At 37.5% G+C, this 11106-nt stretch overlaps 1 long non-coding RNA gene across 1 annotated transcript; it reads right to left on the reverse strand.

Moving 5' to 3' along the window:
- Nucleotides 1-2424: 2424 nt before the first annotated feature.
- LOC109202955 (uncharacterized) lies at nt 2425-9853 on the reverse strand. Its single transcript, XR_002062962.1, has 2 exons — nt 9129-9853; nt 2425-5461 (listed from the first exon to the last, which is right to left on the reverse strand). It is a non-coding gene; the product is annotated as an uncharacterized LOC109202955 (long non-coding RNA).
- Between the last annotated feature and the right edge of the window lie 1253 nt (nt 9854-11106).

The raw sequence follows: 11106 nt of genomic DNA on the forward strand, positions 1-11106 counted from the left end.
GTGGCTGACATTGAAAAATGCCACCAATGGGAAAGAGACGAGAAAAGAGAAACAGCATAGAAGAGAAAAAGATACTTTTGTTTTCGCTTTGATCTTTACTGGTCCAGAAGTTAACAATGAATGTAATGAATCAGTCTACAAATGTATCATTACTCTCATCCTTGATGAATAGCATAGTCAGCATTATATTTATGTTAGATATTATTGCCTCTTTTGAAGCATGTGGCCCTTCTCTTGTTAAAATGTATAAACAAGGTTCCTGCCTGCACTCGAGCAAAATTTAAGTGTAAACAATTATCACTATGACAATCTTAGATTATTCTGAATAGTGGGTCTGGAAAGGACTGAATCTGAACAACTCTTGATAGATCCACATTTAAGTATACTTGAATGCTTGCAACAGCTGCAATTTTAAGCCTACAAGACACTTCAAACGCAGTAATTAAGATATTTAAACAAGCAAACATGCCACTAGTGTGAAGACTTTGCAGTAAGAAATTCTCAAGTAAATATTGTATGTTTTTGTCTTGCCATGAGGTCCTTTGGTTAAAGGCTGACCAGATGTAGTTGCCTGGCTGCATCTTATTTTAGTTCCTCACAGAGGATCTTTTCTCTCTCTCTTTTCTTTCATGGTGTTATGCTGGTAATCCAAAACCCACCATACTTACGCACATCCAAGGCAAACTTTCATTTGTGAAGATGTGGGAATAGAAAGTTGTGAGTGTAAAAAACATAATAGATGGTATGATGTTGAACTAGGAACTCGTTAGCCATCGTGAAAATTAAAGCTTGAAAATAAGAGATCAAAACTAAGTTTGCTTTTGAGGAAGTTCATAGACAGTCACAGTAACAGCTGCTTTTTTATTTGATGTAACTGTTTGGACATATCCTGTGTCTTTTAATCTATTATTCATGATAAGTATTTCTCTTTTACATAAAAAGATGAAACTAACCATTTAGTACTTCATAGATCATATTCATATTCAGTATATCTTCTTGCAAGATCTTCATGCCTAGCTTTTACTTTAATCATTGTAGTGAAAGCGTGATTTGGAAACTATGTAGTTCATGGCATCAGACTTTGAGCACACATTTACTGAGCTTGCTATATAGGAGAAGCAGCTGTGTTTTATAATGCAGTTTGCATTCTCTGTTGCCCATTAAATCCATTCCTCAGGTCAGACTTCAACTTGTGACCCCTCTATTAGCCCTTGTGCACAAGGCCTGGTGATTAGAGGAACATTAGGAAATTAAAGGCAAATTGCATTACCAGAGAAACAGATGGAGGTGCTGCTGAGGACCTAACATGCAGGACATGGAACCTGCTGATGCTTAGACTTTCCATCCCTTTATTGGCCATTGTATGATGCTAAATGTCACCCTCAGGTAGCAGTTTCTCATGTGGCACATTCTGACAGAGCATAAAGCCTGTTCATTATGCTACTGTTTTAATCTTCAAGTTTCATTAGATGTATAGAATCGGTGCCATTTCAGCCCTGAGACTACAGAGAATATTCACCTCATATAAGTAGCTTTACAACACACAACCATGTTTACACACACAGGGGTTTTAAGGACTCATGTTCCCCAACACTCATTAGCCAAAACATTAAAAACCACCTGCTTGATATTGTGTACAATCCTCTTGAGCAGCTAAAGCAGCAATGTTGAGTCAGGGCATGGAAGCAGGATTTCTGAAGGTTGTTTTGCCCTCTTTATTGTGTTCCTCATGCTGTTCTTGAGCAGTTTTTGCAGCGTGACGGGGCATTCTTATCAGGAAGGGCTGTTGCACTGGTATGTGTTTCCGTTTTTTAGCAGGTGATACACACCATAATAACAGAACATTGTCTATAGTATATACATTACAACATGTCATTTTCTGCGTGTAAATAAAGTGGATGACACAACGCTCAGGCTGATTTGCAAACTATTTATCTTCCTCTGCCTTGATCTGTTAACCACGTTTCATCCTGGAGACAATAGATGGAAACTTTAAAGATGCATTGAGTGCATGATGTTTTGGACCTTATAATTTTACTTGAATTGTGGTATCACAAGAAAAATAGGTGTAATTAGTATCATAAAGAGAATTCAAGTAATTACATATAATCTGTAATCTATAATATAATCTATTTGACAATAAATCCTTAAACCTTTTAACCACTGTGATTAATTAGAAAAAAAAAGCACAGGTTTAGCCTGCATAATTTATTCCCAATTTGTCTTATATCAGCCCATTCCTATTTTGAGATAGCTTACAAAACATGTTTGTATTTTAAATGTTGCCGGAGTAAATCTCAGGCTCATTGTTCATCTTTAAATGGCATAGGCATAGCAATGAAAGGTGGCTTTGCGCTTTGGAGATAAGAGTAGCTCATGCATCTCTATTTAAGTTGCTTTTTCAAAAATAATTTGACACAGGCATTCCCACTGCACAATTTCATTTATTCAGATAAAATGCATTTACCTAGTATAGCATGTGTCCATTTATGCCTGGAAGTTCTCATGGTATCTAGTACCTAGCTTCCACAGACTCAAGTACAAAAAAAAAGTCATGTATATTTAACTTTAAAACTTTTTTTTTTTTTTTTGCCAAATATTGTCTTAACTATCTATTCACAGATTCCAGCTGAGCCAAGATGTATTCACAAATATAAGCCCTAAATCAGTGCATCACCAATTTGTACACAGACACCAAGCCTTAATATAATTATGGCCTTCATTTTATTATCTCAGTGTATACCTGTGTATGTATATTTAAATGTAGTATATGCCAATGATAGCAGCGAAAACTTTGTGGTGCCTTTAAAGATAATATTTGAAGCAAGATCTTTCCTATTACTGTATCTAAATACACAAGGAAGTTACCTTCACATTACAACACCAGACATTTCCCTCTTTAAGCCAGATTTCAAGTTTCTGTCAAAGTTTTGGAGTCATTGCCAATTTAGTAAAAATCTGACTTCTTTTAAGAGCTATACTTAAGATTTGATGTAAGTATTGTACATGTCACAGTCTGTTAAGAAAAGATTTAAAACTCAGCTGGGGTCAAGCACATTTAATGAGCAATCACTTTAGACCCAGTAGAATTTTATCTTCTTTTTCTATTTCTCAGTTACTTCGATAAAAAAAGTCTATTAGACAGAATAAAAACGCTTAATTGTATTTTACGAGTCCATTTGCCTTCATTAAAACACTAATTTTCGTTGTTACACACCTATGAGTGTTCTTGTGTGATGAATAAAAATACCTAAATACTTTGCGCAGTGTTCTATGCACTGTCTGTGTAATATGCAATTCTGCAATAACAAAATTTAATGACAGACTTAAAGTTATATGTTTTATATGTTTTAATCTCGTTAAAACGACGTTAACACCATAACCTCGTGCAATGGCTTCACGGTGTCAATGCGTTAATGAGCTAACCGGGCTAACGCGTTGACGCCATGCAGCCATCGCACAGGGCGATCTGCGTTAACTCGCTAACGGAGATTTGCCGTGTTAATGCGGTTATGGCATTAGCGTCATTTTAGCAAGATTAACGCTGACAGCACTAGTTATATAACAGTCATGGTCTCAGTTAGCTAAAAATGTCAATTACATATTTTGACCACAACAAGGTCATGATATAGCATTTCATCACCACTTCAAAAAAGAGCAAACACTTTATACATATCCAGATAACATCAACTTAAGTCTTCATTTGGAGTTATTCTATACATTCATACCCATAAAAACCCTGAAAATCTATGAATAAAGACCTGAAACTAACAGTAGTATGTTTGTAGTCAATAATAATAATTGCTTGTCAGCAAAGGAAATCCAGGGAGCAAACTAAAAATAGTGGGAGTCTTGAAAACAGTTCAAAAATGCACAGTGAGATGGGCTTGAAGAACTTTTTGATTGCTCTCTATGTTTTGGGAAGTTGAATACCTACTTGAATGACATTTTTAAGTCATTTTCTCAGCAGCAGTCTTATGAATTGTCCTTATCAGGTTTTTTTTTTTTTTTTTTTACAAAATTGCAATTCAATTCAAAATAGCAACATAGTTGCTATAAAAATAGATGTCAGGAATAAGTTATTCTGTTAAAATGCATACACATAAATAAAAAAAATGCTTATATGCTTCCAGCATCCAGTAAAATGTAAAGTACATTAATGTAAATTGCAATGTAATGTGAAGAAGTATATTAAAATAGACTTAGAAAAATCCTACTGTATATGTGTGCCCCCAGCTGAGTGTTACAATGTCATTTTGTCATAGTCTATATGTTACTTGTCAAGAGTTTATTCTTAATAAGACATTCTTCAGGTTGAATAAAGACACTCAGACAGTTAGAATATAGTAACTGCAACGTGCATGCGTGAGGCCTCTGGCGAGACCCCGCGCACGGGTGAGGACTCTGGTGAGACCCACACACTGAGTGCAGGCAACAGTTCTTTTTATAAGTTACATCACGTATGCAAGCACATCACATTTCCTCTTTTACAAGTTCCTCTAAACCAATGGTTGTGTGTGTGGGTGTGTGTGTGTCACATGTGTGTCTGGCTGCTTCCTCTAGGAAACGTGGTGCACTTTTCAACTCTTGTGGTTTGGGTGCTGCATCTGTTTCCTGTCTAACTTATTTGTGTTGTAGAGTTAAATGTCAGCTTGCACAACAGAAACCTTGTGAAATATATGAACACTTCATGATATGCTTCTTAATGAAAGATAATAAAACAACGAATAAAAACACATAAAACATAAAATCTTTCAACATTCCCTCCTGTTGTTAATATATTTCACCCATACTCTATAGACTTCAGTAGACATTCACTTGCTCGCGCATTTTCAATTGCTACATCATGTGAAGTGTCTGAAATTTTTAAACACAGTCTTCTTCTTCCTCAGTTGCTATCGGGCTATAAGCTTGTGCCAGGAAGATTCCGGTTGCAGTGTCTTATTTGGATAAACAAAAGATACACCCTGCTTTTCTGGGACTCTAAGTCTCCATAGGCAGACCATGGTCATGGATCTGATTCCACAGGATGAGGACACATCTTGAGTGATGGGTTGCTCTTCTGGTTTTGCAGGTTGGACTGATCTTCCTTTACTCTACCGGGCAGGTGGGGCTAGGTCAGTGCTCGGGCTACAATGGGGTTTCTTCAGGTCGACCAAGTTCACCAGATCACCTAGTGTGTCGACTGAAAGCGAGAAGTCAAGAGGGCGGGATATACCCAATCTGCCCTCTCCTCCACTTACAGATCACTAGATGATAGGTGAACTGGCGTCTGGGCTTGTGTCCCCTTGTACTTTTTTGGCGTGGCTCTGGTGGATCCACGAAGGTCTTTCAGCGATTTTGCACGCTGTCGGTGTTGTGAGCAGAACCTGATAAGGGCCCTCCCACCTCGGAGAGCTCCAGTTTTTCCTCTGGAGTACCTTGATCAGGATCCAGTCGCCTGGTTTCAACCTGGAAGAGACTGGAGAAGAATCATTCGGCAGTTGGTTGCTCAGAACTATTTCTTTGTTCTCTAGCAGTTTTGTCATCCATTCTGCTAGGGTTGTTTCTCTAACTGATTTGTCTATTGGTTCACTGGTGATGGGCAGAGGAAAAGGTCTACCATGTACAATTTCAAATGGTGTCAGTTTCTGCAAGCATTGGGTTAATCTCATCCACATTTTTACTAGGCCTATACACTCTGGCCAGCATTTTGCTGAAGTTTCGAAATTTAGAGTGTATTTTGGAGATTATATCTCTTATCCCTCCTGTTGACGCATGGAGAGTAACTCCATGTGTCACTAAGGCTGCTGTTTTGTGTAGAGATTTTGGAAGTATTGGTTTTCCGTCTTTTAGTTTCGCTCCGCATTTCAGCCATTTCTTTTGCTCAGCTGTGGGAGCTGCTTTTTGTTCATCCTTTGTCAGTAAAATTGTTTCCCTTTGTAATTTCATAGTCATTCTTCTGATGTGCTGCACACTTGCAAACTGCTAAATGTCGCATCACATGAGGAGTTTCCTCCCGTGTAAACAGATGTGTGCCATGATAAAACCTTCTCCACACACTAGAAACAAAAAACTATATTTCAACCATTGTTACATCTTATTCACTTATTTTATAATACAGTTATTTTTCAAATCTAATATCAATCAACTAATTTGCATATCAGCTTATAATGCGCTAAGTTGACAGGTCAACAGAAATGCACGTTCAAAAGATTATCACAAAAGAGAATTTCCTCCATACAGTAAATTACTTGTGTTGCATCAATCAAGGAGAAAGCATCTCACAATTTATTGTATTACCAACTAAATTTATTGTCTGGTCACTGCTTGGTCATACCAGACTCTCTCTGTGTCTTTATTTTTCCTTCTCTGTTTTCACAAACGTTTCACCTATTGTCCTGCAAGCTGGAGAGTTAAATGTCAGTAGTGGGTAAATTCAGCAGTTGATAACAAAACTATTAAGTTTTTCCTGCTTTAACACCAATGTGAGATATAGAGGCGCACATATAGTGTGTGCTCTAGTGTAAGCTGCTCTTCATTGCATGTATGTGTGTTAGTACGCTTGCATGCAGGGCCTCTGGGCCTGTCTCACCCAAAAGGGCATTTTCTTAACAGTTGCCTTTCACTCGCGTGTGTTAAGAAAGGCAAATGTGCTTGTAGCAGTTGTGAGATTATTATGCTGTCATATATTACATTATACCTGTAATCAAAATGAGTGAATCATGATACTGCTGTAGGCCACATCATACTTCTTAGTTAAAAGAATTTGAAAATCATTAGATTTATTAGATAGGTTTGTATTATCCTATACTGCTGATTCACTGCTGATTTACTGTGAGTGAGTTACACTGTTTCATGACATTTCATACTGCCGAGTTAAAAAGAGTATTGTGTTCAGAGAGCAGAGGCCTCTCTTTTTTTTTTTGTGATAGCAAAGAGCCACGGGAGCGTCACCCCCACCCTTGGTGGAAGCAGAAAAACAGGGAGCCAAGGTCATAACTCAGGCTCACAAAGAGTCAGAAAGAATGTGAATACTTAGTTTTGTGGCTGTGGTGCATTTTGTATAGCTTCTTTTCTTTGTTTAGTAGCTTTCTGCCTTCACCTGAGGGTGTGCCCTAAGCATGTGACTTCAGGTCTCCATAATTGGAGTTTATTTAAAGATAAATAAGATGATTTCATATATTGCTCGCAGATCATGCACTAGACGATATGTTGCAGTATTAGCCTGGTTCAACACTTAAACAAAACATCACTCTTTGTTCTATTATTATTATTATGATTATTATTATTATCCTGTCTCAAAACAGAAAATGAAATTGTAGTTGTTCTTGGCTGAGAAACACAAAACCTCTCTCTTTCCTTTTTTTTTTCAAAACAAGAAACTAAGTTTTAATCTCTCAGCCTTGTCACATAAAACAAAACAGATAACCCAGCTCTCAGCTGGCTCTGGACTTTATCATCATCAAGGACACAAAAAGAAAAAGAAAAAGCTGCTGCCAGAAACAGAGCAGAAGTGTGAGGAAAAAACTGAGCTCACAGACAGCTGCATGTGTAACCTTTAATATGCAGCTTCTGCTCTAAAAAACAAATAAAAATAAAAAAAAAAAAATGTGTAACTTGCTCATCAGCTTGGTAGTGTCCACATATTTAATTCATTTTATTCAGCTTCTCAAACCTGTAGCTTTAGCTGTTGTATACAGGGTTTGGCTCATTAGTTGTTAGTATAGGTTTGCTCTTCATCTTAACAAAGTCTCATCTAAGATGACAGGTTTACAAGCAGGTCAAGTGTCTCTATGCACCTGATTAGTGTAGTTATTTCCTTATTTTCTTTATCTCATATATCATTGTACTGAGTTTGAGCAAACCTTAAGCTTGAATCAGACTACTTTTAACAATCTTCCACCTTGCATCATAACTGACTGAGGTGCCTCTTCCTATTAATAGTATGTCATTATTAATGTTATCATTGTATTGTTTTTCCTTTTTTATAACAGCAATAGTATATCACAATACACTACTTTACTACTAATATACAATAGTATATTATTTTATATTTTATTATGTATCCATCACAGGTCTGTGTGAATCTGCAGCTTCACACCTCCCCAAGCTGGAGACATTTTCCTTGGCTGAACAATGACACAGCCATAATAATACCTTATGCATCTCTTTTTTATTTGATATATTTGTGTGGATTATCTGGTTTCACGCATTCTATTCATTCAGCTTGGTTGTCTTCCCAATTTTGTTTCATTGCTTTAATTTAAGTCAACCTTAATTTAACCTTTTGTTTATTCCACTTCATTCCTCTTTCCATGCTTTAAAATATTACAACTCTTATGTATGTTTTGATTTCTTTTTAGCTTCCTTTTCAGTATTTATTTCTGCTTGGAGGGTTTCTTTTAATTTAGTTAATGCATTATACATACAGTTATACATTTTCCCTCCCACGTGGGACATTTAGGTTTTCTTTGGATTTCTCCATCTATATGCACTAATTTGTCCGGCGCCTAGACATTTCTTTTCTAACCACTGCTCGTCAGCAGTGAGTTTTGTTGTTTTATTTCCCATTTTGATTTTGTGTTATTAATACTACAAACAGAACTGTGTGACCTTCTCTGGTATTAGAGTTAGGGGAGGTTATTAAGGCAGCCTTCTACCCTTGTCCTAATGTCAAGGGCGGCCTTAATTTTATGCGATGAAGCGCAACCTTTTCCCTTCCTCACCAGTATTTCAGTCGACACAGGAAAACAATAGAAGTGGTGTAGGGTCCTACTGTCCCTCTTCAAATGACACTCACTTCCTCTTTTTAAATACAAACAATTCACATACGCGGCAGTGTAATCCTATTTTAATTGACACTTTCCTTTTCCCATTTACTCCCGGAGTAAATTTGTCGACTACCAGCTTTTTTTATTGCGAAACGAGTCTCTTCTGGACTGCCAGTTTCGTCTTACAAGCGAGTCTTTTAGACTACCAGCTTTTTTTTTATTGCGAAACGAGTCTCTTCTGGACTGCCAGTTTCGTCTTACTAAGCGAGTCTTTTTTTTTAAACTGCCAGTCCCTACAGGACGAGTTTCTTCCTTAGAAAAGTGTCAATCTAAAAGACGATTATTCGCGATGTGTCTTTGAGTGTTAATATTCACCTGGTTATGATGATATAAGTGCCGGTCAGAGATTCCTCCTCGTTCCCCAGGATCGTGGACCTCTTACTAAGAACGCTGGCCAACCCCGAATTCACGTAGTTGGTCTTTTCTCCTTCATAGGAAAGAGGCTGTCGACAGACTTCAGCGCGGGCTCTCCACGATGTCAGGAAACGACGAGGTCACTCCGTTGGAGCATAAAATTAGTTATAATTCGATGTCCTACATCCGGCTCGGAGGACCAATTAAATGTCAAGAGTTTATTCTTAATAAGACATTCTTCAGGTTGAATAAAGACACTCAGACAGTTAGAATATAGTAACTGCAACGTGCATGCGTGAGGCCTCTGGCGAGACCCCGCGCACGGGTGAGGACTCTGGTGAGACCCACACACTGAGTGCAGGCAACAGTTCTTTTTATAAGTTACATCACGTATGCAAGCACATCACATTTCCTCTTTTACAAGTTCCTCTAAACCAATGGTTGTGTGTGTGGGTGTGTGTGTGTCACATGTGTGTCTGGCTGCTTCCTCTAGGAAACGTGGTGCACTTTTCAACTCTTGTGGTTTGGGTGCTGCATCTGTTTCCTGTCTAACTTATTTGTGTTGTAGAGTTAAATGTCAGCTTGCACAACAGAAACCTTGTGAAATATATGAACACTTCATGATATGCTTCTTAATGAAAGATAATAAAACAACGAATAAAAACACATAAAACATAAAATCTTTCAACATTACTAAATAATAATTTTGCTTTAATACAACTGGAAGCAGGGATTTATAGCCCTTTTTGTACCTTTGAAGGTATGCTAAGGTTCTTCATATTAGTTTTAATATTGCTCTTTGTTCTTCTTCATCTTCATTTATCAACTTTTCCTTTTATAATTCCTGATGAGCCAAGAAAGACAGGCTTTGATAACAATGATTGACCCAGTATGTGGGTTTCAAGCAGCCAAGTTCTCAAAGATAATTTTTCGTCTTTTTTTTGTTCATGATTAGGTAATTGGCACGTGGCAAGTTGAACAGTGCCCAGAAATTTGATTGTGTTAACACGATTGGTGTGAGGTTGGGGACTGCAAAGACCCGTGGTAATCACCACACAAGGATAAGTGATGGCTTCAAAGTAAATCAAACTCAAAAGACACAGCTCTACTTAACATGTCCCTGTAGTGTTTTGAAGCTTTTTTATGGGTTTTAAGACACATCACAGAACGGCTGTTTACTGGTCTGTGTTTTCTTCTCCCACTTTTTTATTCCATGTGTGTATGTGTGTGTTTATGCATGAGTGTCCTTGGTCAGGAATTTTGATACTTGGGCATTTATATTTTCAGCATTTTCTCAGCACATATTCACAGAGCATGGGCCCACTGTATTAAAGTATTACACCTCTATCTGTCCCAGAGAACCATCTAATAGCCAATTTCATGCAAGAATGATGAAGACAAAAGTGGAGGGTTATTAGTGGAGAGGAGAATAGTTTGGTGTCACACATCAAGGATCTTTGATAAGAAGTGAACAGGGATAACTATGGACAGTTGTAGAGCTGTAAGACTGTGGCAGGGGCTGCTTGTAATGTAGTGATAAAATAAACAAACTCACAACAAGGCAGAGGCATGTCTCACAGATTAATAAATGCACACAAAGAAAGAGGATTGACAGTCTTATTTGTGCTGGAGCTTACTCACAAAAAGCTATGGACTCGGTTGACATTTCAAATGTTTACATCAAAGAATAAAGCATTGTGCCTGCCTGGATGACTGGTACACCCATTAGCCTCTTAACACATGTCAACATTTTCTGGAAGCGCACACAGAACAAAGAAAAATACTGTTGAGTGTACTTAAAAAGGAGGTTCTTCTTCAAAATAGACAAATTAAAGGAGAAGGAGAATAAGCATTTAACAACAAATAAGAGGTACTCATAGGAACCTTTTCACCTCAGAAATGTTTTTAGCCATCAATGCAACAATGCAGTGATTTAAAG

This window comes from Oreochromis niloticus, linkage group LG7 (genome assembly GCF_001858045.2).
Source record: "Oreochromis niloticus isolate F11D_XX linkage group LG7, O_niloticus_UMD_NMBU, whole genome shotgun sequence".
Lineage (NCBI taxonomy): Eukaryota > Metazoa > Chordata > Actinopteri > Cichliformes > Cichlidae > Oreochromis > Oreochromis niloticus.